General features: G+C 40.0%; 1 protein-coding gene across 1 annotated transcript in view; it reads left to right on the forward strand.

Moving 5' to 3' along the window:
- The window catches only part of BMPR1B (bone morphogenetic protein receptor type 1B), a 216,414-nt gene that overhangs the window by 62,394 nt on the left and 132,436 nt on the right, over positions 1-21,584 (forward strand). The window contains exon 2 of the mRNA XM_081333254.1: positions 18,589-18,667. The gene's annotated coding sequence lies outside the window, so the exon portion shown is untranslated. The remainder of the gene's footprint in view (positions 1-18,588; positions 18,668-21,584) is intronic.

Consider the following 21,584-nt stretch of genomic DNA (forward strand, 5'->3'; position numbering starts at 1 on the left):
TATGATCAGAGACTTTTAATTTTTTAAAAAAATATACATGTCCTAAATAGTGACTTTTGTAGTGCAAAAGTCACTATTATAATTGGTGCAAATATAATCAGTGTGGATTCAGACTTGTAGACTGTAAAGGAAACACTGATTCAGAAGTCAAGATATATCTATGCAAAATGTATTAACTGTTGTAGTTGTTATGTTGTTATACACATATATAGTATAGTCAAGATACCTCTATGCAAAATGTATTAAGTATTGTTATTTTGTTATACATATAGACAGTATAGTGTAGACAAATCTAGTCTTTGTGTCTTCTAGCATTCACATGGAAAATAAGATATTGGAAACCACCAGGTTTTAAAAATAGAACAACATGAAGAATGCCTGTTCTTTGCACTCTTTTTTTTCTGATCTCCTTTGTACCATCTATCATCCGCTAGCTTTTAACCTTTAGGGGTATAAAGCTGGAATAGTATAGTCTGAAAATAATTGCACCATGTGTGTGGCTGATCATCTGGGTTAGTGCACAGACAATTGAGAAAGATATGTAGGCATTTAAAGCAGACTTCCTGGACTTGTGATTAATGTTTGCTCATTAGCTCTGCTTATTAACTGGAGTCAATAACAGTTTGACCAATCTTGATCCAATCTAGGCCACATCAAAGAAGCCCTTTGACAGGAAGTGACCATGATCTGAAAAGATCCCTGGAGATTTGTGAAGGAAGAATTTAGCAAAATGCAAAATCAAATACGTTTTGCGTTTCTAAGCAAATATTAAGATAATTCAGCATCATCTAATTTTGGAAGATAATAATTATTTATATTACATAATTAAGTATATTGAAATTTACAAAATAAAATTAAATGTATTTTTATGTCACGTGATTCCCAGCAACTCTGGGCAGTTTGCAGTTGTTAACATTTAAAAACAAAGAACAGTACAAGACAAACAAACAAACAAAGACGGCAAAACAAAGCGTGTTAGTGCCATCCAAGCTGACCCCATATTCTATTTAATCTTTTGCTACGTTTTATTTACTTAATAAATTTAAGGTGGGAAACCACATGCTAACTTGCTAACTTATGATGGGACTTTGATTTTTCATGTGAGTAAAAGGTAGTATTGTTTTATTTAAAAGAGTATATTTTCTGTACATTTTAGTTACCATTGTTGTTGTTAGCTGCGAAATCATGTCCGACCCATCGCGACCCTATGGACAACGTTCCTCCAGGCCTTCCTGTCCTCTGCCATCTTCTGGAGTCCATTTAAGCTCACGCCTACTGCTTCAGTGACTCCATCCAGCCACCTCATTCTCTGTCGTCCCCTTCTTCTATTGCCCTCGATCTTTCCCAGCATTAGGCTCTTCTCCAGTGAGTCCTTCCTTCTCATTAGGTGGCCAAAGTATTTGAGTTTTAGCTTCAGGATTTGGCCTTCTAAAGAGCAGTCAGGATTGATCTCCTCTAGGACTGACCGGTTTGATCGCCTTGCAGTCCAAGGGACTCGCAGGAGTCTTCTCCAGCACCATAGTTCAAAGGCCTCAATTTTTTGGCGCTCAGCCTTTCTTATGGTCCAACTTTCACAGCCATACATTGCAACTGGGAAGACCATAGCCTTGACTATACGCACTTTTGTTGACAGGGTGATGTCTCTGCTTTTTAGTGTGCTGTCTAGATTTGTCATGGCTTTCCTCCCCAGGAGCAAGCGTCTTTTAATTTCTTGGCTACAGTCCCCATCTGCAGTGATCTTGGAGCCCAGGAAAATAAAATCTGTCACTACTTCCATTTCTTCCCCATCTATTTGCCAGGACTTGAGAGGGCCAGATGCAATGATCTTGGTTTTCTTAATGTTAAGTTTCAACCCAAGTTTTGCACTCTCCTTCACCCACAACAAGAGGCTCTTTAGTTCTTCTTCACTTTCTGCCATTAGAGTGGTATCATCTGCATATCTTAGGTTATTGATATTTCTTCCGGCAATCTTAATTCCAACTTTTGATTCATCTAGCCCTGCCTTTCTCATGATGTGCTCTGCATATAAGTTAAATAGGCAGGGCGACAGTATACAGCCTTGCCGGACTCCTTTCCCAATTTTGAACCAATCAGTGGTTCCGTGTCCAGTTCTCACTGTTGCTTCTTGACCCGCATATAGGTTTCTCAAGAGACAAATAAGATGGTCTGGTACTCCCATCTCTTTAAGAACTTGCCACAGTTTGTTATGATTCACACAATCAAAGGCTTTAGCATAGTCAATGAAGCAGAAGTAGATGTTTTTCTGGAACTCCCTAGCTTTCTCCATGATCAAGCGTATGTTGGCAATTTGATCTCTAGTTCCTCTGCCTCTTCGAAATCCTGCCTGTACTTCTGTACTTAAATTGTTAGTTACCATATTCTAATGTAAAAATTCATTATTTTTTTCATATTACTTTGACCTCTAAGTGACTGTCTTCCTTGTGCTACTGTGTCACTGGCTACACAAAGGCCTATAATATCCCTAAATCTTTTCTTTGGTAGTTATTTAATTTTGCTCATTGAAGCATTTGACATTCAAGATGGAAGGCATCAACATTGGGGTTCAGGGATTCTGGCTTTCAAAGGATTTTTTGTTAGCATATGAAGAGGGCTCCTGCTGCAGGAAATGTTGTGACAGGGGCTGACATTTGTTACTTTATGTTGAGTCCTTTAGTTTGAATAGTTCAATATATTCTTTACGCAAAGAGCAATAAGATAAAATCATACAGCTGGGTTAATTTCATTGGTTTACTAGGATACTTATATATCTTTCTACCTTAAAAATGAAGCAATTCAGGGTGATTTTTTTAATATAGAGTACTGATAGAAGAGAATATTTGTAGCTCAGGGGTGAAGTGTGAGGTGCTTGGTGCTCTCTGAGCTTGGTTGTTTTCTTGCACATGTTTCATTACCATATCAACATCATCAGTGCTAGTAGGGAGTGGGGTTTGCTCTCATTTTGTATACTTTTGGCTTGCCCTGTCAATGTTTGTGGGAGTGATCTTGGTGGTTCCTTATTTGGGCTGTATACAGGGTTAGCTTGTTCGGCAGTTCCTTTATTGGGATATTGTTTGTTTCTTGATTGTTTGTCTAATGCAGGGGTGTCAAACTCCTGGCCTGCGGGCCGAACGTGTCATCCGGAAGCCACGCCCACCTCATTGGCACGGCAATGGCAAAACTGTTCCGATTCGTTGCGCAACATCACGTGATGTCGCGAGTTTGACATGTCTGGCTCTAATGTTAATCTTGATGCAGATTGGTGAGGTGGTGTATTGTTTTTTTTTTCTTTTTGGCTTTTTGATTGTCTCTTGAATAATATGTAGACATTTATCTCTCTATGCCTGTTAATGACTGATTTGTCTTGAGTGTCAGGCTTCCAGGATTTCTCTAGCGTTTTTGGACTTGGCTTGGTCTAGGGGTCTTCCAGCTTGGCCATTTTATGACTTCTGGCATGCTGGCTAAGGAATTCTGGGAGTTGAAGTCCACAAGTTATAAATGGGCCAAGTTTGAAGACCCCTGCTCTAGGTCTTGATCTAGTTGAAACTATGGTTAATCTGATCACATTTTGTGAAATTGGGAGTTTTCGTCATGCCTTCTGACTACTAGATGGTGATCATGGATGCATTCTGCTAGCATTAAATTACATAAAATACATTTTTGACATAAAGGTTTTGGGATGAAAATTTCTATAAATGTTCAATTAAAGGTTTTTAAAGGCTTCTTTTACATACTGCTTTCTATTGATTCAAACAAGTGTCTTCATTAAAACAATATTGAGAACAACCCAAGCTTACCTTGCATATGCACTATAAATATATTGCAGTCAAGGAACTCCCTATCTTTGTGTATTTATGATGAAAAAATTGTCAGAGAATGGTAATGTATGTGCCATTAAAATGATCTTCCCCAACTTCCAGGTGAACTGAGACACCCCTAATTTTTATATTGGTGAAAAATGTTTATTTTTTTAATTATAGCAGATGAAATACTTTCTATGAGCTGTGATAATATTTTAAAATACTTGAGTCTGACTACAAGTTACCAATTTACAAAGATTAATTAAGAGTGATTACCATTAGCTGAAATTCAATCCAATGCACATACTGACCATATTAAGCATTACTCCTCTCCTTCTGCTGGCATCCTTTCTGAAGAGTCTTAATCATGGAGAGGTTTCTAAAATAATACCTCAAACCTCTTTCCTCGTTGTTATAAAAGTTATTTTTTTTCAATTCAGTGCAGATCACCAAACTGGTAAGAGTGTACAAGCAAAGTAATAGGCCAGTAAAACTGCACTAAAGATATAATCAATCCAAATTTTGAGGGTTAGTTTAGTATAAAATTAATAGACTGTGTTAACACTGGAACCCTAGTACAAAAAATGGCAAACTACATTGATTAATGTGACCTGAACGTGACATTATGTTGATTTCTGAAATACTTGTACCTCAAAAGTACTAGAAGTTATGGAAATCACATAGAACTAGCTCTGCCACTATTTAAGGCATGAAAATTTGAAATGTAAAAGCACATGTGATTTATGCACATTTTGGTTTATAAAAAACATATTTTGAACATTTTAAAGTATGAGCTTGCTTTCGTACTTACCGTAATAGGGTTCCATACCTCATTAATCAGCTGGCAGAAGAGAAAGTGTGATTTTGTAGGTTTATATGCTTTGGATAAATGGGTAATTGAGCAAAAGTTGTAAGCCATCAGTTTTGATGTAGAACTGAGCTTCAGTGCCAAAATCAAGTGTTTTATTTTTTTAAAATTAATAATTGTGATGCTACTAGTGCCAAGAAAAGAAAACCTTTCTTTTATATCACATTTTTGACATTTAACTGGAACTGCTATTCAAGGCAGGATGAATTTTCACTGCTTTTCTACTGTTACTAATAGAATCTAACAATTGTAGAATTGGAAGGGACAACAGGATAAACTAGTCCAGTGGCCCCCAACCTTTTGGGCACCAGGGACCAGTTCCATGGAGGCATTTTTTTCAGTGGACTGGGGAGGCATGGGTTTGCATGATGCCCAGATCCTGCTTGTCCGCTGATGGGCCTTTGATTGCTTGTGCGGCCTGGTTCTAGGCGGGCCATAGACAGGTGCCACTCCATAGCCTGGTGGTTGGGAACCTCTGATTTCTTCAACCGACACTATACTCAGGATGTTGCTGTTTATCCTTTTAAAAGCCTCTAAAGAAGAAAGAACAATCTCTATTGGTAGAGTGTTTGTCACTGTTGTACAGATATAATTGTTAGGAAGATTTTCCCGATTCTTAAAATGAGATATAGGTTGCTGCATCTTGTACCTGATATTCCTGGTCCTTGTTCTAGCTGTGGAAAATAGTTCTTGACCATCTTCTCTGTGGCATCCCTCCTGCAAATATGCAAAACTAATTTTCTTGATTTTGTTTTAACCAATTTGAAATCAGACCAACCTAATTTAACAGTTAAATTCAGACATCAACATTGGATCAGTTTTCTGAATTGGTTTGAATCACCAGATTGAATCAGTAATCAATTCAGAGCCTTACTTACACATCTATATTCTGTGATAACTTTCTATACAAACATACCTGTGTATTACAATTGGATTGTAGACCTTTTGAATGTCCCATCTGTGATGGATTTATGGGGTTGTTGGGCTTTATGAGAGATTGTACTTAAACAGAAAAAGTGTAAATTTTACCAGGAAAAAAAATTAGTGTTCTCTGGCAAACGTTGATGCTTAAGCAATAACTTTGCAATTTCCATAGGAAATGTGTCTTATGTTTTAACTATGGAAACTGATCACATTTTTAATACATCTTTTTTTGTAATAGCTTTTTAAAAATTAGTGTTACAAATTTAATTTTGTTTACTATGGTGAATCGTGCAGCAGCACCAGAAAGATGACATAAATGTCAGTATGTCTGAAAATGTAATTTGTATTGTGTAGTGTATTTATTTGTCCTTTTTATATAGCCACCCGTCTCACCATCACATGACTTAGTTACTAAGTAGAAATAAAAAACGTGCAGTGTTAACGTGATTCTCTATGGACGCTAAATATATTTGATGGGTTTTAGGTATGTCTGTGATTTGCAAATAAGGGAAGCTTTGTGTGTATATGTGAGAGTCATTCTGTGGTAGGTAAGATTCAAGATCTACATGCATTCTTCAGTATTATTTTTGCTTATAAACGTCATTTTATTTGGGCTAAACCTGAAGGGTTTTAGCAGCTGTTCAGTGTTTTATGATAGCTTTAATGCAAAAGAATGCTACATTGCCACAGTGATATCTCATTCAAAGAATTTATGGAAATAGTTTAACCAAGCTTTACTATTTATTGCTGAAAATGTTTTGAAGATGTGCTGGACACGTCAAAAATATAAATCATTCTTCCATACCTTATGATTAGAAAATACTGCATCATTTTACTTGGGGAATAGGAACAAAATGAGTTGGTTCACCCAGCATTTTTTAAAGTTCTGCGTAAGCTTGTAAAAATCTTCCCTGCTAATCTCTTTCACAACCTACTATGTGCAGATAGCTGTACAATATATACCATAATTTTTCAGTCAACAGCTCTGGTGATAATATTGGCTGGGAATCATGAGTAATGTAGTCAGTGTCGGAAGGTGCCAAGTTGAAGAAAACAGATTTGCATGGATTTTACCTAGCAGAACAAAAAATATTTCATCTGCTAAATGAAGGCAGGTTTGATGTTCGGAATGGTTTGCATCGTAAAACTTACTGTAAATCCATGTCAAAATTCTAGCAGTTGGATTTTATGTATGATATGGGCTGTTTCACCAATTCACTATATACTTGGTAACACAGTTGTCTGTGTATGAAGAATAGAAGCATTCAGATCTTTGTCTAAGTAGGAAAATGATACAAAAACATTTCTAGGTCTCCTTTCACAGCACCTGTCTTAATCAAGACCTTGTAGACTGTTTTGATTCATGGTGTTCTTAAACTTGTCTTCCAATTTCCTGAACACTTTTCCAGCAAAAGAGACAGGTGTCTTCCTATCTTATTTCTCAGAGCAATGGAGAATTTCTTTGGAATCCTTTGGTAATTGATTTTAAGCTTTTAATGTTGAAATTCCCCATTTTGAAAAAAAAATTCTGTAAGAAGACATCTCCCTTGGGTTTTAATTTCAGAAATGAGTTTGTGAAATAGAGGTCAGTGCGTGTAAATTCTTGGGATTATGAGAAATAGACCTATTAAATTGGGCCTGCTTCATTGATTGCATTACTCAAATACTTATCAATGCGGAGGAGCATGTTGCTGTAGAAAACGTATTTCTAAAGATCTGCATGCTTTGATGATGATGATGATGATGATGATGATGATGATAATAATAATAATAATAATAATAATAATAATAATAATAAATAATACCGTATTTTCCGGCGTATAAGACGACTGGGCGTATAAGACGACCCCCTACATTTCCTGTTAAATTATAGGGTTTGGGCTATACTCGCCGTATAAGACTACCCCTCTTCCAACGCACACCAAATAAAAATTAAAAAACATCAGATTTGATTTTAATATGGTAATTTTAATTCAAATGCTTATGACATGCAGGTGCTTAGTAGGAAAACTGTCACTTATAAACATGAGGCTGTTTGTCATCAAACATGTAAACATAAAACAGTGCAAGTGGATTAAATAATAATAATAATAATAATAATAATAATAATAATAATAATAATAATAATAATAATAATAATAATAAAGTTGGAGGGGACCTTGGAGGTCATCTAGTCCAACCCCCTGCTAAGACAGGAAACCCTATATCATTTCAGACAAATGGCTGTCCAGTCTCTTCTTAAAAACTTCCAGTGTTGGAGCATTCACCACTACTGGAGGCAGGTTGTTCCACTGGTTAATTGTTCTAACTGTCAGGAAGTTTCTCCTTAGTTCTAGGTTGCTTCTCTCCTTGACTAGTTTCCATCCATTGCTTCTTGTCCTGCTTTCAGGTGCTTTGGAGAATAGCTTGGCTCCCTCTGCTTTGTGGCAGCCCCTGAGATATTGGATCACTGCTATCATGTCACCCCTCACCCTTCTCTTCGTTAAACTACACATACCCAATTCCAGCAACCGTTCCCTATTTTCCTAATTCACTTTTTCACTTTTCCTAATTCACTCTAAAGCTTTCCCTGCGCAGAGCCTTAAGTAACACCAGCTGCCTGCAATTAGTGCAGGTTCGCATCCCACCAGGCTCAAGGTTGACTCAGCTTTCCATCCTTCCAAGGTAGGTAAAATGAGGACCCAGATTGTTGGGGGCAATAAGCTGACTTTGTAATAATGCTGCTTGGGGGGGGGGGGTGAAAGCCCTAATAAACAGGCATATACACAGAATGAAGACTATTGCTAAGCACATTTATTTGTGCTTTAAATTGTAAGCCACCCTGAGTCTTCGGAGAAGGGCAGGATATAAATGGGATTTTAAAAAAAAAGACCAAATGGGAGATCCGCTCCAGGTTTTCCAGCCAGCCCGCCCAGTTCCTGAGTCAAATGTGTCCTTAGAGCTAAGCCGCTGCTCTGGCTGCTGCCTTCCCCACCTGCCTTTCAAGTTGGGATATACTACAGCTGCTCTTCAACTTTAGAAGGAAAGATGCCCAGACCCCAGCCTGTAAAAAATCACAGACTGCAGCTTCTTCTCCAATTGGTCCCACTTTCCCTGCGCAGACTAAATGGGAGATCCACTCCAGGTTTTCCAGCCAGCCCTGTCCCTAAAGTTTCAGCACCCGGCGTATAAGACGACCCCTGAGTTTTGAGAAGATTTTCATGGGTTAAAAAGTAGTCTTATACGCCGGAAAATACGGTAGTAGTAGTAGTAGTAGTAGTAGTAATAACAATAACAATAACAATAACAATAATAATAAAGTTGGACCTTGGAGGTCATTTAGCCCAACCCCCTGCTCAGGCAGGAAACCCTATACCATTTCAGACCAAATGGTTGTCCAGTCTCTTCTTAAACATTTCCAGTGTTGGAGCATTCACAGCTAATTGAGGCAGGTTGTTCCGCTGATTAATTGTTCTGTCAGGAAATTTCTCCTTAGTTCTAGATTGTTTGTCTCTTTGGCTAATTTCCATCTGTTGCTTCTTGTTCTGCCTTCAGGTGCTTTGGAGAATAACTTAACTCCCTCTTCTTTGTGGCAGCCCCTGAGATATGGAACATTGCTATCATGTCACCCCTCGTCCTTTGTAATTCATAATTCAGAAAATGCTTTTGGTGTTTGAATGGGCATAGCACTTTTTGAAAATCTTAAAGAATGTTACTTCATTGGCTAAAATGTACATATAGTTCTGTGTCACTATCATTTTCTATTATTTTTATGTTTTCAGTATTGCATAATGCCAGAAATTGGATAGCACCATAAATCCAATACGTAAATATATAAAATAATTTACTCCAACCTACATTTTGAATAAATAAAATCAGTTTTGGTCACCATGTAAAAAAGTTGTTGAGACACTGAAAAAAGTGCAGAAAAGAGAAACAAAGATGATTAGGGGCTAGAGGCTAAAACATATGAAGAATGGTTGCAGGAATGCGGTGTGTCTAGTCTAGTGAAAAGAAGAACTAGGGCTGACATGATAGCAGTGCTTCAGTATTTGTGATGCTGGCACAAAGAAGAGGAGGCTATTCTCCAAAGCACCTGAAGGCAGGACAAGAGACAACTGGATGGAAACTAATCAAGGAGAGAAGCAGAGTGCAGATCCCGTCGAGCCCCATGGTTTTCCGTGGAGCTCCGGGAGATGAAGCGTCGGAGACGGGGCCTAGAGAGTGGTTGGAGATCCAGCCGATCCGAATCCGATCGATTGCGACTAAGAACCTATACTAGGTCTTATCTCGCTGCGATAAGGGAGGCGAGGTCTAACCACTTCGCCGCCCTTATCGCGTCCGCAGATAATCGCCCGGCCGCCCTGTTTAGGGTGACTCGCTCCCTCCTGAATCAGGAGGTGAGGGAGGATCCCTTGCAGGGTCGTGCCGAGGAGTTTAACCAGCATCTGTCGGACAAAATCGCTCGGATTCGGACCGGCCTGGACTCTGACTGGGCAGAGTCTGTCGAGCAGGACACGGGTGGTCTTGTCGATATCACCTGGGAGGAGTTTGATTCTGTGACTCCGGAGGAAGTGGACAGGATCATGGGGAGGCTGAGCACCACCACATGTTTATTGGACCCGTGCCCTTCCTGGCTGGTTTATGCAGCCCGGGAGAGGACACGTAGCTGGTTCCAGGCAGTTATATCGGCCTCTTTGAGTGAGGGTAGCTTCCCCGCCGTCTTGAAAGAGGCGGTGGTGAGGCCTCTCCTCAAGAAGCCTGCCTTGGACCCAGCTATATTGAACAACTTTCGTCCTGTCTCCAACCTTCGCTTTCTTGCGAAGGTTGTTGAGAGTGTGGTGGCACATCAGCTCCCTCTGGTCCTGGATGAAGCGGATTATCTAGACCCGTGCCAATCGGGTTTCAGGCCCGGGTACAGCACGGAGACGGCATTGGTCGCGCTGGTGAATGATCTCTGGAGGGCTCGGGACAGGGGGCATTCCTCTGTTCTGGTCCTATTAGACCTCTCAGCGGCTTTCGATACCATCGACCATGGTATCTTGCTGCGGCGTCTCCGGGGGTTGGGAGTGGGAGGCACGGTTTTGCAGTGGTTCTCCTCCTATCTCCGGGGACGCTCGCAGTCGGTGTTGGCAGGGGGGCAGAGGTCGACCGCGAGGTCTCTCATTTGTGGAGTTCCTCAGGGGTCGGTCCTCTCGCCTCTCCTGTTCAACATCTATATGAAACCGCTGGGTGAGATCATTCGTGGTTTTGGAGTTGGGTATCATCAGTATGCTGATGATACCCAGCTTTTCTTTTCGACCCCAAACCACCCCAGTGATGCCCTCACCGTGATGTCCCGTTGCCTGGAGGCGGTTCGGGTCTGGATGGGGAGGAACAGACTTCAACTCAACCCCGACAAGACCGAGTGGCTTTGCATACCTTCATCCCGGGTTTATTCGGACATTCCACCTCTCGTTATGGGGGGCGAATTATTACCCCCCGTAGATAGGGCTCGCAACTTGGGAGTCCTCCTAGATTCACGGCTCACCCTGGAAGACCATATAGGAGCTGTGACTAGGGGGGCTTTCGCCCAGGTTCGCCTGGTGCGCCAGTTGCGGCCCTATCTAAGCCGGGATGATCTATGCACGGTCACTCACGCGCTCGTGACCTCACGACTAGACTACTGCAACGCTCTCTACATGGGGCTGCCCTTGAGGACCACCCGGAAGCTCCAACTGGCACAGAATGCAGCCGCGAGAGTTGTGTTGGGAGTTTCCCGATACTCCCATGTCACACCTCTGCTCCGTGAGCTGCATTGGCTGCCAGTTGTCTTCCGGGTGAGATTCAAGGTACTAGTTATGGTATTTAAAGCCCTACATGGCAGGGGGCCGGAGTACCTTAGGGAACACCTGCTGCCGGCGTCAACTTCCCTTCGCCCTGTGCGTTCCCACAGAGAGGGACTCCTCAGGGTGCCACCGGTCAGAGAATGTAGACTGGTGGACCCCAGGGGGAGATCTTTCTCTGTGGGCGCTCCGGAGCTATGGAACCAGTTACCGGTTGAGCTCCGGACGGCGCCAGATCTTCGCTCCTTTCGCCGCGATCTGAAAACATACCTGTTCGAACAAGCCGGCCTGGCCTGAGGGTGGGATTGCTGGGGTTTTTATTATCATTTTATTGGGGGTTTTATTAATGTATTTATTGTTTTTTATGGGCATGTATTTAATAACTTTTTAATTTTTGTAACTTTATGTTTTACTCTTGCCCTGTACACCGCCCTGAGTCCTTCGGGAGAAGGGCGGTATAGAAATATTAATAAACTTAATAAACTTAGAACTATGGACAAGTTTCCTAACAGTGAGAACAATTAACCAGTGGAACAATGTCTTCAGAAGTTGTGGCTGCTCCATCACTGCAGGCTTTTAAGAAGAGACTAGACTGTCACTGGTCTGGAATGGTATAGGTTCTTCTGCTTGAGCAGTGGTTGGTCCCTTCCAACTCCGTTGTTCTGTTTTAAAGCATAAGCATATATAAACTTTCCAAATGAAAATAACCTTTTCTCCAAATCCTGAGATTTATTACAAATGCTGAAACAAATATTATCCTCTCCCATTCTGGCGGTAGTATGTATGTATGTATGTATGTATTTCATTCATTCATTCATTCATTCATTCATTCATTCATTCATTCATTTATATTGCCGTGTATTAAATGGACTGAAGTTTGGGTTTAGTTGAAAGCAGAATGTTTTTCAATATTTCACTTGTGGCAATTGTTACATCACTTTCCAGGGAGTGATTACCCAAAATTACATGTTTTAAAAAATTACTGTTTCTTGAAACTAATCAAGGAGAGAACTAAGGACAAACTTCCTAACAGTGAGGACAATTAACCAGTGGAACAGCTTGCCTTCAGAAGTTGTGGGTGCTTCATTACCAAAGCTTTTTAGAAAAGACTGGACAGCCACCTATGAAAGAGTATAGGATCTCCTGCTTGAACAGGGGGTTGGACTAGAAGACCTCCAGGGTTCCTTCCAGCTCTATATTCTGATTGATTGAAGTAACCTTGTAGGATTACAGAAAGTTTTGAAGAATGGTGTGTAATCGCATGATATTTCAGCATTTTTTATCATCCAGAGAAAAATTCTTCCCTCCTTGTACACTGTGAATATCAGTAATATACTTGGTGGCCTGCATGCACTGTTCTGTACAGTAAGATACTATTTATTTAAAATAATTTTTCAAGGCTGTATTTGTACCACATTACAATTACATATTTATGCAGAGTAGACAAGAACGTTGAGATAACTCTGTCACATGAACTTTGTGCAGAATATCTTTTCCCTCCATGACACTCGCTAGATGTGTTAGAATTGCAATTTATTTGGAATCCTAGGAATTATATTCCTAACACACTTAAAAAATACCCTCTTGGCAGAAGTCAATGAGTGATTAGTAGCTCTTTTGAACTTCCTAGATCTGCCAGTCTTTTTTTCTTCCAACCATTTTCCTGATAGATTGCTTTTGCTCACATATGGTAAAGAAACTGGAAATATTCTTAGTCTAAGGGTCTGGAGAGATTTCCTACTCTTTAGTATGTCATATCATTTCAACGATCTTGCTAATGTTAATTGACTCCCAGTTGAGTATTCTCTAGCTAGGAATCCTGTTTACATCTACTTATCATTTTCTGTCTCTTGAAGGCTGATGAATATTGGCTGAGAGAAACTTTAAGAAATATAGCTTCTCAGCTGGATATTAACCTCAGCTGTACTAGATGTAATGTGATAATTGATACAGATTTTCCTCATGGATAATGATCTCAGTTTTGCTGACTTTGACAGAAGAATTGTATTACACCTTAAAACAGATTCTGTAGAATTACTTTTATTGATTCAATACGCTTGCAATTTGGTTATAGCTTGATTTCTTGCAGTCTGCTCAGGAGAATGTATTAATTGGTTAATTTCTTTATAGCCAGATCTAGTCTTCAGTCTTAAAGAACTAAGCAAGAATAGCTTCAATTTTTTCCCCCTCAAGTTCATAAAATACCAGTTGTGTTTGTTTGTCATTATTTTCTTTATTTGTTGAACACCTGTAGACTGAAAAGACACTGGAAAGGAGAAGAGCCTTCAATACATTTGCAAATACATAAAGATATCCATAAAATTTTAAAATAATAAAACTTACTTGAAAAGCAATAAATATGATAGCTTTTCAAACCAACCTTGGGCTTTTTCTTGATGTAAGCAAAGCTAAGTGTTAAAGTGGTTCGTTTCATAAATTGAAACAGTAAACAACTCATGTAGTAAATAAGCAGGATCAGAAATTCAAAAGTTAGAATTTTCAAACTGGGCAAATCAATTAATTCTGTCTCTATTCTAAACATTTTTATTCCCAGTATTTAACCAGCTTTTATTGGAAGCTTTTTATTAGAAGCTTCATGCATTGCTATAAACATGTAATACATGCATGTGTTGTTAAAAGTTGAAAGGTTGGCCTTTTTTTTCTTGAGTGGATGATGAATGTCAAGCCACCCGTTTAACAGTTATGAGTCTTCTAGCTTTGCATATTTATTACTATCTGGTTACAAGCAGAGTTTTATTAAATAAAACTACTAAAGCATGACAATTGCCCTCTCTCCAATGATCATCTTTTAAAGGGAACTATTCTTCACTGCCCTGAGCTGTAATGCAGATGGTGGAATATGTGAACACGTATTGTTTAAGAGATTGAATAGCTTGGCTGTCTGATACATTTTAATCAATTCCAGATTTTTTTCCATGACATCATTGCTATAACATACTTTCCTAGCAAGTATGAACAGCTGCTGTGTACTTGTTAGATGTTTTATGTTACAGAATATGGCAGCTTTTCTGACAGTGAGATCATAGAAGCCTAGCTTTTAACTAGGCAAAATGATGAGTCAGAATACTTTGAACAGGTTCTGTAATTTGTAAAAAGGATATTAATATAAGGAACATCTAAATGCATCACAGGTTAATAAATTGCAGGTTCAACTGACATATTAAAACTTACTCTGCATGGATCTCTCAACTGTTTTTGAAATTAAATGCAACTTGGAAGGCTGTATTTAGTACAACGAGCAGTATTGTATCAGAGATGTTCCAGAAACTTACATCTAATTTAAATCATGTGTTTTGTTTACATTTGTTAAGTCGTGTATTGTTTTGTGTAATGGCCCATCAAGTCCAACATGACTCCTGATAACTACAGGAACACTACTTTCTTCTTGGGGCTAAGAAAGTGACTGATCACCCAGCTGATTTTCGTGCCTAAATCAGGGCTAGAATTTACAGCCTCTCACCTTGTAATCCAGTGTCTTTAACTATTGGCTCTGTTTAAAAACATTTAGAATTCTTATAGTATTTTAACCTGATTTTCCATCATTGGAGGTTTTTAAGAAGAGATTGGATGGCATTTGTCTGAAATGGTGCAGGGTCTCCTACTTGAACAGGGGGTTGGACTTAAAGACTGCCAAGGTCCCTTCCAATTCTGTTATTCTGTTATTCTTTTATATTTCTACCTCCTAAAAACTTGACATTTGACTAGCAGTGACATTGCAGTTTACTTCTTATCTTTTTTTTCTTATCTCTTAATCTTCTTTCCCTACATAACTAAGAGTTACATGTGTGTAAAGAATACTCAGACTCTACATTTATATCTCTATAATGCCATAAATTATTAAAATACTCTATGTTAAGTAATAAATACTTTATACCAGATTAACCCAGTGGCAATATTTATAGTTACATATGTTAAGAACATTTTTAGATCAGTGGAATGTTCAGCTTCTGAGACACTTGAGATACTAGAACAACTTGCTAAATCCATTAAAACTAAAAAAATACTATAAATTTCCATTGATAGTTGTTACCAATAAATAAATTTCATGTGCAGATGCTAAGAAATGAGCGTAATAAAGAATTAGGGGTTGTTATAGTACACAGACAATGGGAGAGTGTTTTAATTTTTATACCTACAGTGTAGTATACACTATATATTATGACATACAATGAAAGATAATTAGAATTTATTGGACTCTGTTACATTTTTATAGAATTTTTATAGAAAAGGATTGTCAAAAGCAGCATTTTGTTGGAGATGCAATAAGAGTGATGTTTCTTTAAAACGCATGTTTTTACAGTGTTTTAAACACTAAATTTGGGGAGAAAGTATTGATTATATAATTGTGTGACAAAAGCTAAATTCCTCAGCCAATAATATTCTACTACATATCTAGTACTTGGAATTTACAATTAGACGGCATAAATGAATTCTACATTCCCTTATTATGCCTGAAGGACTGATGTTGGAAAGATAAATGTATGGCCCTTTTCACTCAATGGGTTTAGGACCTGATTGCATTTGCCACCTATGATTGTATTGTCTATAGCAGGGATTCCCAACTCCTATCTATAACCCAGTGCCGGGCCACAGCCCGTTTGGAATTGGACTGCAGAAGTGGTGGGTGAGCATGTGCAATGGTGCATTTGTTAAAGCACCACATGGGAAACCATCCCCTTTCTGTCCCCCACCACCTCTGCTGGTCCACCAAGCCGGAAAGAGTGGAGACCATTGGTGAACAGACATAGATTTTATATAGACAAAGGATTTAAATCTTTTTTTCTCCTGCTCTCTTTTGGGTTAGTGAATTTTTGATCCTTCTTTACTTTATGAAACTTTATTCACTCTATGTTTCTGCTTGAGGTGAGTTGCCATGGCTCCTGCTTCAGCTCTTATAACTCCTTTCTCTCCTTGTAAAACATCCTTGTCATCCACCATGCCTGTACAATAGTTTATACACTGCTTTTTGTTCTTTTGTTCTCAACGGTCTCTTTTAGAGGCGTCAGCGCCATTCAACTACAACTTTTTCCAGTTTTGTCCCTTCTTTTCAAACCATCAGCTGAATATTCTTGTTTTGCAATTCAGTTTTATTGAGTTCACTCTAAATGACTAAACCACTTAGCATGCTGCTTTTGTAATGACCATTTTGGTATTCAGTCAACATTGATTCAGCCTCCATTCACTCCTGAGCAGCAACTCTCTCCCTTTTCATTCTACTACATGCACAATTCCTGCTGCATTCAACTATTTCCTTTCAGGTACACTATCCCACATTATAAAATGTGCAATTGACTGCTCTTACACATTGCCAATTTCAATTCTTTGGACAATTACTGTGTGCAACAAGTCACATAATAACAAATACTTTTCTTCCAGCAGGCACAATTCATAAAAATAGTTTATGCGTTTCCTCATTTTTAGCAATATTTTTCCAATATACAGGTAGTCCTTGACTTACTACCACATTGAGCCCAAAATTTCTGTTGCTAAGTGAGAAAGTTGTTAAGTGAGTTTTGCCCTGTTTTGTGACCTATTTTGCCACAGTTGTTAAGTGAATCACTGTGGTAGTTAAGTTAATAAGATGATTGTTAATGAATCTGGCTTCCCCATTTGCTTGTCAGAAGGTTGCAAATGGTGATCACATGACCCCAGGACACTGCAACAGTCATAAATACATGCCAGTTGCCAAGCATCTGAATGTTGATCCTTGACCATGGGGATGCTGCAGTAGTTGTAAGTGTGAAAAACAGTCCTAAGTCACTTTTTTCAATGCTGTTGTAACTTTGAGCAGTCACTAAATGAACTATTGTATGTTGAGGACAACCTGTATCTGTTTTCTAATTTTCTGGAACTTATATCTATCTTTCAGCTGCTTTTCCTGTCAAATAGTACAATTGATACATTTACTGTATTTTGAGGTCCATATTTTGTTACATAACACAATCAAAGTCCACTACACCGGGGTTTTATGCCAACAACAATGCATTATCTCCATAAAAGTACACGTAATTTGTATCTCCAATCAGCAGTTCCCTTGATGTAAGTCAAAATCTCCCTGTATTAATTTTAAGTATTACAATTAAATTCTTAATAAAATTTATGTATAATTTCACTTTGTGATGTGGTACTTATTTATCTACTCGCATTTGCATGCTTTTGAACTATTAGGTGGGCAGGAGCTAGGCAAAGATGGGTGCTCACCTTGTCACGTGACACTCAAGTCTCAAATCTGGGTTGTCGGCTTTCCAACCGGGAACCATCTGCAACATCATCCTGGCTACATCTTTTTTGGTTTAATGGCCAATAGGGATCCATATCTTGCATATAATACCAAAGAAATTTTCTGGGTCACTAAACGTTGTTGCTATTTAAAACTCTGACTAGAAGGTCTTTCCCAAACATTTTTTGGGGGAAAATAAAACTATCATCGTTCTTAGAAGAAAGCATGCAAAGTCCCTAAATGATCAATATTTTCATAAGGATCAATCCTTGAGACAGAAAAGATGGTGTAAGCCTTTCAGTTCATATAAGCTTTTGAGTTCTCAATTGGTGAGGTATCTAAAAAAAAAACAGAGAGGAAGGAAAGGTGGAATTTTATATATATAGCCTTTCGCCATGTTGACAGTGGCATTTTACATCAATTAGATTTTATGGGCCTAATTAATAATATTTATATATGTGACATTGTGAAGAGAATTGGAGAAGGGCTACTTGCCTCCACCTCCTCTGCTTTCTTGTTTTCCCCTCTTCCCTGTTTCTCCACATAGTTTTCTTTCTTCAGAGGAGTCTTATAATTAGTCTTCTGTGCCTGATCAGAGTTTTCAGGAAAAGGCCCTACAACCTCTGTAAAACTGGCAGCCAAATGGTATTTTCCAGCCTGGCGGAAAATGGCCGGTAACGAGCCAATTCATGCCTTTGTCTGAGCAGCTGAGAGACTTGGCCACCAAGTAATTTCCAAGGTATACAATAACACAGACCAGTCTCGTGCAAATGAAGGAATGAGCAAGTGCCTGGAAATAATCTTTATAGACCAATAGGAGGAAGACAACCCCCTCCCCATGTGAAGAAATGGAATCAACAGCAACTGTGGACTTGATTTTAAGTTGGTTTTGGAATATTGTTTTATGTTACCTCTGTTTATTGGGGTTAAACCTATGTTCTTTTCATCTGTTAGGTTCAAAGGGCTTCTTGCGGTTAAGGAGAACAGTCTTCTAGCGACACAGTAGAAATTGGCTAAAGGAAAGATTGTGAAGGTATGTAACCACTTTTTATTTCGTTGTTGGTTTTCACTTCTTCATCTACAGTGAAGAGCTCTGAGTGATTGCATGCCACTGTTTGGGTGAGCAAAGCTGCCTTTTGTTGGTTTGTTGTGTACTGCAGTTGTTTCCATTCATGGGATTACTGTATGAACATTCTGTTGGCTGGAACTTATTTTCTTATGCCTACAGTTTCGTAGCTTCTGCTTTCAAGTACCAATTGTTGTTCTTTAGCATATATACTGGGTGCATACAGATGGAATGGGACAATTGCCAGTGCCAATTCACCTCAGCCAATTCACCATGGCCAGCTCAGCATGGCCAACTTGCTACAGGACAACTTGCCATGGCCAACTCTCCACAGTGAGACAACTCACTGTGGCACAATTCAACAATTTAAATTATTTAAAACAGGGCTCCCCAATCCCCGGTCTGTGGACCGGTACTGGGCCATGCATGTCAGCAACCGGTCCACACAAACAAGCAAAGCCCCATCCATGGAATGCAGGCAGCACACAAAACCACACACTCTCCGGTCCGTGGAAAAACCTTTCTTTACAGAACGAAAAAGGTTGGTGCTCAAAAGGTTGGGGACCTCTGATTTAAAATAATTAAAACTTTTTTTACATTTTTGTCATTCACATTTAATTTTGTCCCTTGTTTTGCATCCTTTCTTCAGCAATTCTGTTCCACCATTTCTTTGATATTAGTGTAACTCTTGTCTCGTGGGGAGTTGTGCTGTGGTGAGCTGGCCATGATGAGGTGTCCCACAGAGGATTGGCTGTAGCAAGTTGGTTGTGGCAGGTTGGCCATAGCGAGTTGGCCATGGTTACTTGGTCCTGATGAGTTGGCTGCAGCGAGTTGTCCTTGACCAGTGATGGCGAACCTTTTAGAGACCAAGTGCCCCAAACCTGACCCCGCACTGCCCCCGTACAGCCGCCAGCCCCCACCCCCCCAGCCTGCAGGGCCACTTACCACCTCCACGGCCCGCCGCAGATCGCCCAGGCGGCCCAGCAGCACCATGGCAGCCATGCCTTCTGCCCGCGCCCCGCAGCATCAACTGCACACATGCACACAACAGGATGCGAGGGCAGAGTCTTTTCCCACTGCCCTGCTGCCTTGTCCTTGGCTGCACTGCTCCGCACAGGCTGCGCTCAGGGGTGACTCTTTTCCTGGGGGGGGCTGCTGGTGAGGGGGCCGTGGGGGGAGGCAGGACTGGGGAGATGGCGTGTGGACCCACAGAGAGGGCTCTGAATGCTGTCTCTGGCACACATGCCATTGTTTTACCACCACGGTCCTAGATCCTAGACCAGGGTTGTCAAACTGCTGGCCTGCAGGCCGGATGCGTCATGCTGAAACTGCGCCAATGGGAATAAAGTCACAATACATCACAACATGTCACGTGATGTTGTGAGTTTGACACCCCTGGAATAGACCCTTGTAAAAGGCCACCACACACCTTGGCTGGAAAAATGCAAGCATCAGCTAGAACAGTGATGGCAAGTCTATGATACATGTGCCAGAGGTCACATGCCACAACATTTTGGGTGACATACCAGGGTTCACCAACACATGACAATAACTATTTTCAAAAGCATGCAGCCTTTTTCGTGCACTTTTTGGAGGCTGCAGGCACCACATGAGAATGAGGTACACACATGTGCAGATCCTCTGAAAATGAATTTGTTTTACTTATTTTACTTTTAATTATTTGACATTTCTTTAGATTTTGTTAATATCATACCCAATATAATTGGGGTTTTTTTTTGTTCTAAGCTACCCAGAGTCACTGAGTGTGAGTTGAGCAGCCATATAAATTTTCTTAAATACATAAATAAACATAATACATAGCACCACACACAGTTTGATTCTAAGTATATTTTAAATAAATGAATATGTTTCTCTTCTGTTCAGGGGTAAGGTGACATGCCAGCAGAATCAGGTTAAATGTTGCAAATTTTTGACTCATTGAACCTAAAAGGTTTGCCAACACTGAGCTAGATAGAAACAAAGATGTATGTTTAAAAAGTCGAGGTAATCCTTGACTTACGACCAAAATTGAGCCCAAAATTTCTGTTAAATGAGACATTAGTTAAGTGAGTTTTGCACTGTTTTACGACCTTTCTTGCCACCGTTGTTAAGTGAATGACTGCAGTTATTAAGATAGTAACATGGTTTTTTAGTGAACTTGGCTTCCCCATTGACTGTGCTTGTCAGAAGGCCACAAAAGGGGAATCACGCAACCCTGAGACAGAGCAGCCATCATAAATATGAGCCAGTTGCCAAGCGTCCAGATTTTGATCACGTGACCATGGGGATGCTACAGAGGTCATAAGGATGAGAAATAGTCATACCTTTTTTCAGGACTGTTGTAACTTTGAATGGCCACTAAATGAACTGGCTTAATATTATAGGATGTTTCAAGGAATATACATTCTGTAGAAAGGCTTATATCAGGGGTGTCAAACTCAATTTCATTGAGGGCCGCATCAGCATTGCGGTTGCCCTCAGGGGGCCGGGTGAGTATGGCCAGGGTGGGCGTGGCCTACTGGGTGGGCGTGGCTAGAGTGCGTGTGGCCTACTGGGTGGGCGTGGCCAGCTCTACATCGTTCGCATCAAGGGTGCCTATGGGGGCCTGGGCAGGAGTGGGACAGATTTGAGGGTCTCTGGCAGAAGGAGGGTCTCTGGGCCAGGGCCAAGGCAGAGGGGGCCGTTTCCTCACTGTTTCCAGGATGGCTTCGTGGGCCACATGAAACCACTTCGCGGGCCGGATCCGGCCCCCGGGCCTTGTGTTTGACATGTCTGGCTTATCTCAAAGGTTAAGGCTAATAAAATTCATGTATCCATAACACAGTGGGAGAAAAGCCACTTAAAATCTCTTCATTGTACAAGTATTTTAGACTATCTGGATAGC

Source organism: Vipera berus, assembly GCF_964194415.1.
Source record: "Vipera berus genome assembly, chromosome: 7".
Taxonomy (NCBI): domain Eukaryota; kingdom Metazoa; phylum Chordata; class Lepidosauria; order Squamata; family Viperidae; genus Vipera; species Vipera berus.